This window comes from Manacus vitellinus, unplaced genomic scaffold (assembly GCF_001715985.3).
Source record: "Manacus vitellinus isolate BGI_N305 unplaced genomic scaffold, ASM171598v3 scaffold_18_pilon, whole genome shotgun sequence".
Lineage (NCBI taxonomy): Eukaryota > Metazoa > Chordata > Aves > Passeriformes > Pipridae > Manacus > Manacus vitellinus.
Window position 1 is genome coordinate 15208261 of NW_021939324.1, and position 14622 is coordinate 15222882.

A 14622-nucleotide genomic window follows, 5' to 3' on the forward strand; every position below is an offset into this window, starting at 1 on the left:
ATGATCATCTCACTCCATGAGGATCAGCACAGCCAAGTCAGATATGGCAATGCACTTTCTGACCCCTTTCTAATTACCAATGGTGTGAAACAAGGCTGTGTTCTTGCAACAACCCTATTCACAGTCTTTTTCAGCATGATGCTCCAAAGGGCCACGGCAGACCTCGATGATCAGGACGGTATCTACATTTGATACTGTACTGATGGAAACCTTTTCAACCTAAGGTGACTGAAGGCCCACACTAAGACCTTAAACCATCTTGTCCGGGAGCTGCTTTATGCTGATGACGCCGCCCTTGTCACCCACACAGAAGCAGCTCTGCAGCGTTTAACATCCTGCTTTGCAGACGCTGCTGAGCTTTTTGGGCTGGAAGTCAGCTTAAAAAAGACAGAGGTCTTCCATCACCTGCACCTCAGGAAGTCTTCCGTCATCCCCACATCACCATTGGCCAATCAGAGCTCAAATCAGTCCAGCAGTATAATTACCTTGGTAGCCTCATCTCCTCAGATGGTAAGATAGACAGCAGGTTAGCAAAGGCATATAGTGCTTTCGGAAAACTCCACAAAAGAGTATGGCGTAATAAACACTTGAAGAAAAGCACCAAGATCAGTGTTTACAAAGCCATAGTGTTGTCTACACTCTTATACAGTTCCAAATCATGGGTCATCTACTGCCACCACCTGCGTCTCCTAGAATGCTTCCATCAATGCTGCCTCCGTACGATCCTAAACATCCACTGGTCAGATTATGTGACCAATACATCTGTTCTAGAACAAGCAGCAGTCACAAGTATTGAGGCCATGTTACTGAGAACACAGCTGCATTTGGGCAGGGCACGTCTCAAGGATGAAGGACCACCGCCTCCCTAAGATCCTGCTTTATGGTGAACTTGCCACAAGAGAGGAGCCCCGAAGAAAAGATACAAGAACTCCCTGAAACAACATCTCAGCCTTGGCCATATTGACCACCATAACTGGTCTACTCTGACCTCCAATCGGGAGGCCTGGAGACACACCATCTATAATGCAGCTGTCTCCTTTGAGAAAGCACGCAGGATCACTCTTGAGGAGAAAAGGCAACGCAGAAAGAATCGTATCTTGCAGAATATACCATCTAAGGAGTCTTTCTGCTGTGCCTTTTGCAATCGGATATGTCTGTCACGTATTGGCCTCATAAGCCACCAGTGTGTCTGTATCAAATGTGGATAGAGCCTTCCCAAATCTTCGTTCGCGAAGCCTAGCCATGATGATGATGAAGCAGGGAAAGAAAAATTCACCTCTCAGATTTATAACCTATGACAAGGTTTCTGCAAATGATTTTGAAGGATAATGACTTGCCTCTAAGCTTTACTGCTGCTGGGTTTGTAGGTGTTTTTTGTTCTTGAGTTTGTCAGTAGTATTGTGAATCTATGGCTGTTGTTGGCTTTATGGCCATAATAGTGGCATTGGTGACCTCGTTATCTAATGTAAAATGAGTAAGCCCTGATCCATCAGAAGTGTGATGTGTGAGTAGTGTGAGAGTTGACAAAGTTTTGGTTTGGGCCATCTTTTCCCCATGCACAAAGAAACCTCCTCTACAGGAACATATGAAACAATATTTTCAGTTTGGTAGCTGACATGAATGAAACAAACTATAAAATACTGGAATCACATTTGAAAGTTAATGATGAGCAGATTTTTTCAAATGCTTACTTCTTTGGAGCTTGGTAGAAGCATCTCAGAAACGGGTAGACAGACAGGTCTGTCTTGAGATCTTGCAAAATGAAGTATTCATTTTGCTTTCTAAACTTGTAGTTCCTTGGGATTCTTCTTTCTTAGCATACCCATGTTCAGCTTCTCCTGTTACTGCTGCAGCCAAATCCAGATGCGTTTTTTGCATGACTTGTCAGGTGTCTGGAAGCAGCCCCTGCCTGTGGCTGGGGCGTGTTTGGATTCCTCAGCATCTCTGCCCTCTGCTGCATGCTGATCACCTCGGCAGATGGTGCTGGCTCACGCCACTGCTGCTGATGGGAATGCCCACCCTGCTGATCCAGGCACTCTAATAGGAGGTGCCTAGGCCTGTCTTAAACAAACAGGTCCTGGGGGAAAAAGGGAAGTCTGACATATGGTGTGGCCATGGCAACAAGCAGAGATGAGGGTGCCATTTTGGAATAAATGCAGGCTATTGTGGCTCAGAAAGAAGGCAGAAATTACCTTTGCTAAATTTACAAAGTTATTCTGTATGGCATGTTGGAGATTTTCTGAAACACACCACTCGCAATAAGACAACTTACAAAAAAACAACATCTGAAATTAAGTATGTAAGGGTGTCTTTAAATGAATTATTTTTCCACTTGCAATGGAAGCTTTAGCTGGAAATTTCATAAGCACATTTACTCCTGAGAAATATTAGTGTGATGAATTATTGCACCAATCATAGAATATATCTTTGACTGCTTAAAGTCCAACACCTAGATTTCTCAGTAAAATGAATGTATTTTTCCTATATTATGGAGCATGGCCAGAGTTTTGTGTGTCTGAATATTGTACCCAGATAAGATTGCATTTCATAATTTGGTAGTTATTTTTTACCCATTTCTTAGCATCAGTAAAAACAAATATGTATATTTTCTAGCTGGGAGGGATTTTGTGAAGCTAATTTTGGTTGCTGAAAAGGTTTCAGAGGCTTTGTTATAGGAAAACTCTTTTAAGCTCGTCACTGTGAAGATGATGCATTTGTTTGATACGTAGTTAGAGCTTGGCATTTCTAGCAGAGCTTTCGGCACATACCTTGATTTTTAAAATGGAACAGATAAATTTAAAATGCAAGATGACAAAGTGCTCTGAAAAACTTGTGCAGAAACAAATCTTGACATTTGGGGGCTAAAATAAATATTTTTCTCTTATTTTTGGTGGTCAGGAATATACATTTATATTCTGATTTTTGTTTCACAGGGCTGTGAAAGATAGGTTATAGGAATGATAACAACACAAAATAAAACTATGCTGTTGGGATAGAGTGGAATTGCATGCTTCTGTTTATACCACATCTGTACATTTTGTCTTTCCAGGTAGATACTGTGTTCTTATGTGTCTTTTAGATTGTATAGATGTGGTATAAATAATAGCATGCTGATGTACATAGACAGTTTAGGTTTGTTCTCGAAATCATTATCAGAGCTTGAAAAATGTTCTGGTTGTAGAAAACTAAAGCTGCCTGACTGATCAGAGGCAAGATGATAGGACAGGTGTTGGGTCTTAAATCTTGTTACACTCAGTCATTTGAATAGTGTGCCTAAGTATGAAACGGTGCCTTAATTATTCTTGAGGGAGCAGTTGTATGGCATTTGTTTTTGTTTTCTTTCTTTGTTTCCTTCTACAGTGTCTTGGCTATTGCGAAATAGCACACTTCACACACATCTGTCTGTTCCTCAGTCTGTCTTTTCACCCCGTGTCCTGCCCAGCAGAGATGCACAAAATGCCTTTGCTGATGCACAAAATATTATGGAATGACAGGAGTCAGGCCGACCTCTGCTGTATCTGCTGAGTGGCTTGCCGATGGACTCATAGGCCACAGCACTGGAAGTGATAAGATCCATTTTGACTTATACTTTTTGACTACCAGGAGACTTCAGGGAGTCTGTTAGCAGACGTGGACAAATAGCTTTGCTTTGCTTCGTAATTCCTTTTCCTCTCAGGAAATTTTCTAATCAAGACCTGAGACTTTGTGGATTTATACTGATATTTTGATATGAAGTGATTAATATAGTGATACACTGGATAAGAGATAAGGCAAATGCTTGTTCTAGTCATTTGTTGTGCTTACACTGAACTGGGAAATATTGGGAAGTCCTACCACATAATACAAGCTGAGAATACAGTCTTAAAATCAGAAACACATTTGGTTTTTTTAAAAGCCAGGATATGCTTTTTATGCTTGTGGCAGTAAATGAAGCAGTAATTAACAGAATAGGTATATCAATCTCATGAAATGAGTATGAAATTAACTTTAATACTCACTGAAGTTATCAAGTGTTACATCGTATTTTGAATGGAATTTGCCTTAGACAAGATGTAAACTCCCTAGTTAACTATACAGTCCTCTACAGCTGAATTGCACTTTTAACACCCTTTCAGTTTTATTCTCTGGTTTGTAGTTTGAACAAAAGTATGGCATTGGACTTGGGGGGTGGGGCTGGAAAGGGGAGACCTGGAAGGTTGTACTAGAGCATCATTCCTGTTGCCTGGGGCATTTGAGCAGTTTATGTGAATTCAGCTAGCTGGAGCTATGAGAATCTTCAAATTTATTCTATCAGGCTATGGATGGAGCCCAAAGCTGCTTTTATTTGTCATTGTTGTCGCTTTGATAAAGAGTTGATAGAATCAGCTGTTAAGCAAAAGCTTCTTTGGAAGGCGGGAGGAAGTTTAATGAGTTGCAGACTGAAGCTGTTTTAACATTTCTGTCCTTGTCATGGCAAAAATGGACTTGTGCACGTGTACCCACGTAAATGAATAGCCTGATGTCCTTCTGGATCTGCTGAGGTCTTACCAGCATTTCATGTGCTGCTGAGAGCTTTTCCAGCAGCTAAATTTTGCCAGCTTTTTTTTTTCTTTTTGATTAAAGACGTAAACCAAAGATGATGATGCCATATCTATTTAGACTTTATTGCTTTTGTTTGATTTTTTTACCAAACTAGTGATGATTTTTATAGAGGCTTAAAATTACCTATTTAAGAGGACTGAAATATGAAAAAGACCTTGTTCCTTGATAAAATACCTACTAATAATGAAATGTTAATAGATAATCTTTTACTTAAAAAATGTATTTTGTATCCATATTGCAAGTTCATCAGAGAATATACCTCAATCTAATGATGTACTTCTGTTAGGGGAACCTAATCCATTTGCAGTATGTGATACTACTTTCATGTTTTTAATCTACCTTTGGTTTCAAATTTTGTATGAATGGTGAGATTCATTATAGTTTAATGTTCAGAAAAATGATAATGAATTATCATTGATTGAAAAGAAGTTTTACATTTTGAATGAAATTTTCTTTAAGACTTTGACATGCTATGTAAGTTCATAAGTGAACTAAATTATCAATGCTAAAGTATATTAATTTATGATTTTAGTTTTAACCATTATTAAATGCAAAATATTAACTGGTTATAAGCCATGGCTAAAAGCAGTGTTTGCAAAAGGGGATTACTGTACAGTGTTACAGTACATACTAGAAATTGCTAAATACAAACCATATTTGAGTATTTTCAAAGAAAATATTGATTTAGCAATAAAATTGTTTACTTGTAAATATGAATTTATTATATTCAAACTGTAGTTGATCAGGAGCAACACTTATTCTTTTAGAAAACTTAGCATAAAAGTGTTTTCAACATTTGAAACATTTTCAGTTGTGAAAATGCATTTTGAATAATGCAAAAATGTTGAAAAAAAACCAACCCTGGAGAATGACTGAAAGGGTCCCTCTCGCATGAAATCCACTTCTACAATGGTAATGAGAAATGCATAAGTTTATACTCATACGTGTGTGTGATTTGAGATAACCTTGGTGCTTGCTTTATTGTTAATTTCGTTTTATAAAAAGAAGTGAAATTCACCCAGGTGAGAGGGCTCCATTTCAACTTTTGTGATGATTGTATTGGAGACTTATAGATGTAACAGTTGTGTGATTTGTAGCTATCTTAAGTAAAAACTAGTGCGAAACTGTAGCTCTGTAGCTCTGTAGTGGGGGTCTGAGCTGGCAGGCTGTGAGCCTTGTAGCACAAGAGTGGTTCTAGGTTAATGCCCCTGTCTCATAGCCCACGCTGTGGAGTAGGAAGGAGCAAAACACTCACAGAATAGTGACGCTGCAAGTCTGCACTCGTGGAAGAACCAGGCATCCAGCTGCATCTCCTGACCTTCAGTTGTTGTTCTCTCCTGAGCCAGTCTGATCCTTTGTATGCTCCTTCCTGTCTGTATTACAGGTGGTGAGCTACGTGGAAACATTAGTAGCTAAAAATGGAGAATGCTAACAGTCCATTTCTTCAACTACTTCTCAGCTATTGGTTGCTGCTCAGCTGAGACTGAGCACTGACTGCTCTGCTCCAGCACAAGGTTAAACAAGGTTGCCAAACCCAAAGGAACTCTTCTGCTCTGATGGACAGTGAGGCATGGATGTGTCACTTGTCCTTATCAGCACTTGGCCAGCACCTCCCAATATAGGCTGGTCTGATCCTGCTGGCTGGGTAGTGCAGTCATCCACAGCTGACAAACCCAGCACAAGCAATGGAGTAGAGCCTCAGACCAGGTCTGCATGATCTGAAAGCAGCAGCACCCCACTATAAGCTGTCACACAACACACAAGAAGACAGAGCCCAGAAAGGTGCTCAGATTTTGTGTGTAGAATGAGAAGCAAATTACTGGTATTGATAGACAAGGAGTAAGGAAACATGAATATAACATGAGCTTCCTCATGCAAATACTGAGTCTTCTCGTAAGAGGGATTTAAATCATGCTGGTAATAAGTATGCTATTCAGGAAACTACAGAGCTGCCTTTGGCCTAATTATGTTATCTTGTCTCCGTCTCTCTCATGTGTACGTGTAACCCAACCTCACAGTACACCTGACTGTGAGACTGAAAACCACTTGGGTTTTGTGCTTGTTTGCCTTATTTGACCTAGAGGCATTCAGGTGAAGTGCTCAGACAAAATAAAACCATGAAATTTGTTTGTTTCCCTGTATGCATGAGGCAAGCATGTAATGGGTGAGATTAGTTGTTTCTCCTCTTCCAGATGAATAGATCTTTATTATTTTGTGTATCTGCATAGATGCAGAGCATGTTTAGAGCATCTAAATAAATAATCAAATGAAAGGTAGGAAGGACACATTGCAATTAGTGAATAATCTTCCTTGAAAGAAAAATGATACTATCACGTGCACTTTAGTAAGAAGTACAACAACCATGGTTTAGTAAGATCTGTAGCCTTAACCAACAAAATTGCATGAAACAACTGGCAGTCTGCATTCTAAATGTTGGTCTCTACAGTGTGTATACTGAGCTTTTTGCCATGTTAGTACATACTTCACAGTCCACAATTCTCTGCTTTTGTCTGCACAATCATTGCTGTTTTTCGTAACTGCAGAAAGACAGTTGAAAGACTCATTTCTTTTAGTATGGAATTACAGCCATTCAGCAATATTTCTGATGAACTGTTAAAGCTTAACTTTGGTGAGGTCTGCACTAGGAATGCTTTATTAAAATAAGAATGTCGTGTTACAGGAGAAGTAAGATTAATCTAGCAATACCTTTGAAACTGTCTTTTGTCCTTACATAGCAAGCCAACTTTCTGTGTGAAAATACCCTTAGTTTTTACTGGCACAGCTGTATTAGTCTTAGGATGAGTGTGCCATCGCAGCTCTCTGAATGAAGCATCACACCTGTTTGCACATTTGCTAGATACAGCTTTCTGGAAAAATGCATAATATGGGTATAAACTTTTTTTGTGAGCATGCTATGGTAGGTATTTATGGGGTGCATATTTACTTGAAGGGTCCATATACATATAAAAATAGAAGTAAGTTATTCAGATGATTCTGAATTTTATATTCCTTTTATTACATATCTATGTCTTAGGCAAAACTATATGAGGTAGGAAAAGGAGAAAAAAAACTGTCAGACATGTTTACAGCCATATCTTTTCCACTTGGTAGAAAGGAAACTGTCAGGATTTCCTATAGATGAGTTTTAGGGAAAAAAAAAATTCTCTTTTCACAATATTTAAATGACCAAGTACTCTTTTGTAGGGGAGAATTTTGATATTAGAATAAATCACCTTTGTTGTTTCTCTTGTGTGGATACCTTTAGGTATTTAGTACAGGGAGTCTTAGAAAAGTTTTAAGCTCCATTGTGTTCTCCCAAAATACAAATATCCTTATATGATGTTAACTTTGATGTAGCTTATAAATCTTATTTATGCAAATAAGCTGTCGAAAGTCATTCTTGGTAGGTAAGGTAGCAGGTTCAAGTTGTTGAAATTTCTGTGCTGCAGGACATTGGTGTTTAGCTGCAGCTGTGAGAGGCACAATATATATTATATCTCTCTGTGGATGATATAAATTATATATATGATATATATATTATATATCTCTATGGCACAATATATTTATTGACAGCTGCATTCCTTCAGCGTTGGTATAGCATAATTTTGGGTGCATTATTGAAGTGTAATGTCATTGCAGTACCTCTGTTAAATTTACTCTTCTTCTCTTAAATCCTGTGGACTAAAAGTCCCTGGACAGCTGAACTCAACTAGGCATAACCATGCAGAGGAGGTACATATAGGAGGATCACACTGATCTTTTGAGTTAGATTATTTTTGTTTGTTTTTATTTGTTTTCTGTAGAGCACGTGCAAGAGTCTATTAGGGATAGGAGCTTACTGCTGAGGAACATAGGAGTAGCCCTGAGACTCCACTTAGAGCAAAACTTGTTAATTTTATATATTAGTTGCCCTGGCAAAACATCCTCGGCTAGGGCTACACTTTGGGAACTGGGGAGTGGGTATCAATATATTGTTTGGAAAATGTCCGTACTCAAAGTATGGCAAAGTGGCAACTCAATGAAACATAGAATAGGATATAAGCCAAACTGTGCAGCTATATTTGAGACTGAGATTTCCACCCAGGTTCCTTGCTTCACTTTTCCTTGTGGAAAAATGTGGTGGTTTGAGCCACTACAAGGATAAGGGGAAAGAGTGAAGCATTACTTTGTTTAGTTGTCATTGCTCCCAAGTTGTTTCACAGCTTATTTGGTTGTGATGCAAACATACTGTATGTTTGTATCAATATATTGACACATGTCTAAAGACATGATACATAATGGGGTTTTGTGATGTGAGATTATATATCTATGTATATCCATGTAAAGGTTTTTTTTAACATTGTTTTTAGGGCAAAACTTGAAAAACCTTCCGTTTATGTCAGTTACTGGTCACAGTAGTAGTTTCATGAACAAAATAATATGGTTGTGGTTATGCATTTGATTCCGTCACTTGCCAATATTTAGCTAAATATTTTTTGAAATTAAATTCCATTTACTGCAGAGTGGTTTTTAGAGACTATGATATACATATGTACTCCATCATTATGTGGAAAACTTTCAAGAAAATTCTTGGTATATATTGTGTTTTAAAGGATTGACTGTGTTTTAAAGGATTGACCCCAAAGGGTTGAAATAGTTGGTTGTGCAATTGCTCAGGAGTGTCTATTGAAAATACTGCAGTTGTAGAGAATACCTTTAAAGACACTGCTCTGGTACGGCTGAAAATCTCACATTGTGAGATTTATGGTCTGAAAAAAATTTAGTATCATCTTGTATATTCATGCTAATGCTTTTGTTATCACTAGAGGGCAGTAAATACAAACAATGAATTATGTATTTACCAGAAAGTATTTTTCTTTTTTTAATTTATTTAAAATTATAAAGAAGCTTTATTAAATAACTCAGCTCTTGAGTTTTACTACATATTTACCCTAAAATAGTTCAGAACATTTTTATCTCAATCTGTTTAGCAACATAAAATTCTCATATTTCATCCATAAGAATTATATATTCCCTAATAAAATGATCTGTAAAATGAAAATGATACAGCATAGGCTATTCCATAATTTTTAATAAATGTAGTTCTAACAGGCAGGAGCCTGTCAAGGAAGTCTTTTTAAAGCAGTATTATTGTGCTACCCTTAGCATCCTTAAAACTGAGGCTCCTTCAGAAGAATTGGGGATTTGTTCCAACTACAGGTGTCGGTTCTCAGCCACCAGTTTAAGCCTTCTTGATATCAGCACAAGACCCAGCTTTGTCTCCACCCCTGCTGCTCACTTGGTGTGTGGCAGCTGATTCCTGCATCTGGAACAATTTACTCATATTCATAAAATTCCTAATTGTTCGTTTGGGATTTTTTACTTAAATTCTACATTTTCTTCTTCTAGTCATGGAGTCTTATGCAGAGAAGTTTGGTGAGGCTGGATAATTCAGTGGAGTTTTCTTGTCCAGCTGTCCTACTGCTTTCTCCAGACCAACTCTGGTTTTTGGCTTAGTTGAGTCCATCCACATGCCCTTGCTTGCTGGATGAAAGGACCATTCTTTTCTGCTTTGATCTTCCATCACTGAGTAGACTTTCCATTTTGTGCAGAGACTTTCTGCTGTGCCAGCATAAGCCCCGATGGAGCTCGCTAATGCTGTGAAAACAGTGCTGTATTTGTGACAAGTAGGAGTTGAATTTGCCATGGGTAATTATCACTGTTCCCTGGTATCTGGAGGGCAGCCTAAAAATTGTAGAAATATAGAAAGGTTTGGGTTGGAAGGGACCTTAAAGATTATCTAGTTTTAACACCCTGGCACGGGCATTGTATTTTAATATTTTTAGACAGGCTCTTAGTTTGGTTTATGAGATTTCTTCAGGCTATCTGTTCTTGTTTGTAATGCATACAACTTTAAAAACTAAAACTGGTGATACCCTTAGCTGTCTTCCTTTTTGCTTTACTTTTTGCTGCTTACTGGACAATATGCACTACATCCAGCACACTTGTATTCAGGACTGATGCTCAGATATTTCTCTGAAGGTTCCTAGTGCAACTTCATAGTCAGTCCAGGGGGTTGCAGTGAAAAGCTGCAACAAGCCTCCAAGCTAAGTATGTTTCTGCTGGAGTTCCTGTATTACCCATCACTGACCCATAGAAGGAAAGACCCAGATGGTAATTTTCCCGTGGGACATTTAGAAAGGTACTGCAACTGAATCACCCAATCACAGAATGGGTCAGATTGGAAGCGACAATGGGTCACTTGTTCCATCTCCCTACTCAAGCAGTGTCATCCCAGAGCACATTGCACAGGATTGTGTCCAGGTGGTTCTTGAATATCTCCAGTGAGGGAGAATCCATCACCTCTCTGGGCAGTCTGTTCCAGTGCATGGTCACCTCCACAGTAAAGAGGTTCTTCCTCATAATCAGGTGGAACTTCCATGCATCAGTTTCTGCCCATTGCCTCTTTTCCTGTTGCTTGGCAGCAATGAGAAGAGCCTGGTTCCATCCTCTTGGTACTTTCCCTTCAGATATCGATATATGTTGATGAGGTCCCCTCTCAGCTGTCTCTTCTTGAGGCTGAACAGGCCCAGCTCCCTCAACCTTTTCTTGTAAAAGATGTGCTTCAGTCTCTTAATCATCTTTCTTGCACCCTGCTGAACCTGCTCCTGGACAGGAGCCCACTCTGTCTCTCTTGTCTTGAGGAGCCCAAAACTGGACACAGCACTCCAGCTGAGGCCACAGGAGGGCTGAGTAGAGGGGCAGGATATTTCCCTTGATCTGCTGGCAGCGCTCTTTCTTATGCACCCCAAGATGTCATTAGCCTTCCCTATGTCTTGTGCGTATCATGAGTTGGTTTCAGCTCAGTAAGTTTTAGGCAGTTTCAGCTGTCTTCCATTGCTTCTTGTTGCTTCCTCAGTGCTAGTGAAACAGGTCTGCTGTGCTATGTTTTCTCATTGTCATAATTCTACACATTAGATGTGGGGGTTTAGGTTAAACAGCCTGAGGTTTTTCTTTTATTACAAAAAAAATTTCTCTGTCCCCTGAATAATATTTGTTAATTTTTTTCCTACACAATGTACATGACAGCAGTTAAGAAAACAGAGACACTAGAGCTTTGTGCACTGTTCCATCACTACTGTTGGCAGAATGGGAGATTTAGAGTATCTGTCTTTTTATTTAGTATCCTAGAAAATTCAGATTTCTGGGAGTGACACTATCACTATGAAATGTCCTGTTGAGACTCTATGAAGTCTTCAGGGTTTCTGCTTTCTTCTGTGTAGTTCACAGTTTTGTACTCATGGACCACTCTCCTTATTGCTGGTATTTTTGCAGTTAAATTCTTTGAACTGTAGTTTACATGAATGGTGTGAACATTTTGGTTCATCCCATCAACCACCCCTCCCCCCAGTTTTTCTGTTCTCTGGAAGTTTTCGTGGCAGTGGCTTAGTTTCAGACACCAGCGAAGAAATTGAGTATCATAAAATAGTTTCAAGTCTTGCAGAACCTGATTTAAAGCAGTCCCATTAAATAAAGTCAGCCTGTTTATGATCATTAGATATGGGTCTATAATCACAGTGTTAACCTATTTAATGTGTCCTCTCTCAACACTGGGAGAGTTGTTGCAGAATATTTTACAGTCACAAATCAAATGCCCTACAACAGTACAAGAATATTACACATTCAAATACATACATGATATTGACAGGCATTAATTACACTCCTGTGTCTTGGTTCTTTATCAAGCAAATACGTAGAATATGTGTATTTCAGCTCTTCTGTTATTATATTCAGGACTGGTGTTTTGTGAAGTTACCTAAGTTACCCATCCATCCTGCTTGCAAATTTTAAATGGCACAACTTAAAATTTTTGCAGTCTTTAAAAGTGTGCTATGGTTGAACATCACAGCTCCTGGGATCTCTGCCACCTCTTTTTGTGACTCTTTTGGAGAAAGTTGTCCAGGATCGTTGATTAAATAATAGCTAACATTTGCTGAAGGTATTAAGTGACTTCATAATCTTTCTGCATTTCAAGGTCATTGTCTTAATTCTTTCAAAACACACAACCATGCTCATTAAAAACTTCCCCTTTTTTTCTGAATTATTTTATTACTCAATGTAATTTCAAATTATATGTTTCTCATTTTCATATTCTTTGCTTGATTCAAAGCATTGTAGAAAATGTCATTATGCCCTTCTTCCCTCTGCGTTATCTTCACAGCTGTATGTTTGTATAAAAACAAGAATCTCTGACTTTTGTTTTTCTTAACTTGAATTCCTCTCAGTATTTAGTTTGTGGAAGCTATTTGCTGTGTGCTCAGCTATTCACCATAATCTCCTCTAAAGCTAATTATTCATTCTTTGCAGTCTGGGAATTGAGCATGAAAATCAACCAAAATAATTCCTGTAAATCAGTGCTGGTGTGACTTTCCCAAGTATAAATGTCCAAGGTCATACTTCTACATGTAGCCAAAGTCAGAGTGCATGTTTTCTGAGACAGTGAAGTCATAAAATTAAATTATATTACAGCAGTTGGTAGTTTTACGAGGTTGAGACTGTGGTTCTTGAAAAAATCATACAAATTAGTAGTAAGCAGCCAATATCAGGTGTAACTTCCTAATATTAGTATAATTAATATGCAGCTAGAATAAATTGTTGTAACATATATGTATACTGGAAGAAAATGTTTTTTCATGTTTTTACATCAAAAGGTTCTAGGTAGTAACATCATACTTCAATAAATTCAATAAGCTCTTTTTCTTACAGATGTACCTTTGTTTCATACATTTGTGAGGGATAAAAAAATTGAAGATGTTTTAATACCTGCTAAACAGCTAGTGTAATTTACATGCCAGCCATTTTAAATATTCCCTATCTGAATCAAGTTCTGCACTATTGGGAACAGTTGTTAATATTTAAGGAGGAAATAGCCGTTAAAGTAGCAAACTAAGAGAAAATAATTTAAAACTTGGCTTTCCGATGTCTGCTAATACTGCCTATTGCAATCAAACTTTCATAGTTCATGCTTCGTTCCTAAAGCAGCCAAAAGGGTAGTGGCTATTATTTTACCATTTTCTAAGTCATGCTTGAAATTTCCTTCTGAAGAAAGGCAGCATATTTTTAGTTCTCAGTGTTGATGCTGGGCAGGTGGCAGCAGTGCTCTCTTCTGGGTGATCAGAAGACAATGCTACAGAGACACAGACAGGATTTATATGCAGTGTTACAAAGCTGAGCTGGGAGAATCAGGATAAATATTTTCCAGAAGTACCTTTTGGCTTCTTTAATGTCATGCTGAGTCTCTAGTAACTCCAGTTTTAATTTCAAAACTTAATTTACATCTTAATATACATATGGCTGCATAGATCCAGAACAAGTGTAGCTGTGCATATTAAATAGAAAATGTGTCAGAAATGTTTTATGTTATCTATTTTAAGGAAAACAGTATGCTTTCCACATGAAAATACATTAAGTGCTGATGATCTGTTGATTGTATTCAGTTGCTATAGATTTCTCTCCTGTAAGGATCAAATTTGTTTATGTCATACTTTGCCCTACTGATTTTTACAAGTTCAGTTCTTTTGCAAGCACTTAGTGTCGCTGACTATTTCAGCCAAAACCTGTCCTATGACTGTTCTCAGCATCTCCCAGTGAATCAGCAGTATGGAGTTAGGCTGAACGCTGAACCTCATTCAGTTTGTCCTTAGGCTTTGCCCATTGTCATATTGGGAAACTCTTCCTTCTTCTTTTGATGCAAGAAAGACTAAGAAACTTGCTGCAGTTGTGCATGTGTGTTGCACAGAATGGTGCAAGATAATCATAGAATCATAGAATGGCTTGGGTTGGAAGGGACTTTAAAGATCATCTAGTTCCGACACTCCTGCTGTGGGCAGAATGTATTCCTCCTCTCAAGTTTTGGTCTCTTGAGTGGCAGATGGTGGGATATTTTGTTTAATGGCTGAGTCAGCTCACTGACACACTCCTCTTTCAGTTAATCCTTTTCTTTTTTCTGTGATGTATAGCTGCAATTGATTTTAATAATCTGCTGAGGCAGAGCAAAAGTTG

At 38.4% G+C, this 14622-nt stretch overlaps 1 protein-coding gene across 3 annotated transcripts in view; it reads left to right on the plus strand.

Annotated features, from left to right (window-relative positions):
• PDE4D (phosphodiesterase 4D) overlaps positions 1-14622 on the plus strand; it is a 340514-nt gene that overhangs the window by 304321 nt on the left and 21571 nt on the right. The gene's annotated exons all lie outside the window — the stretch shown is intronic.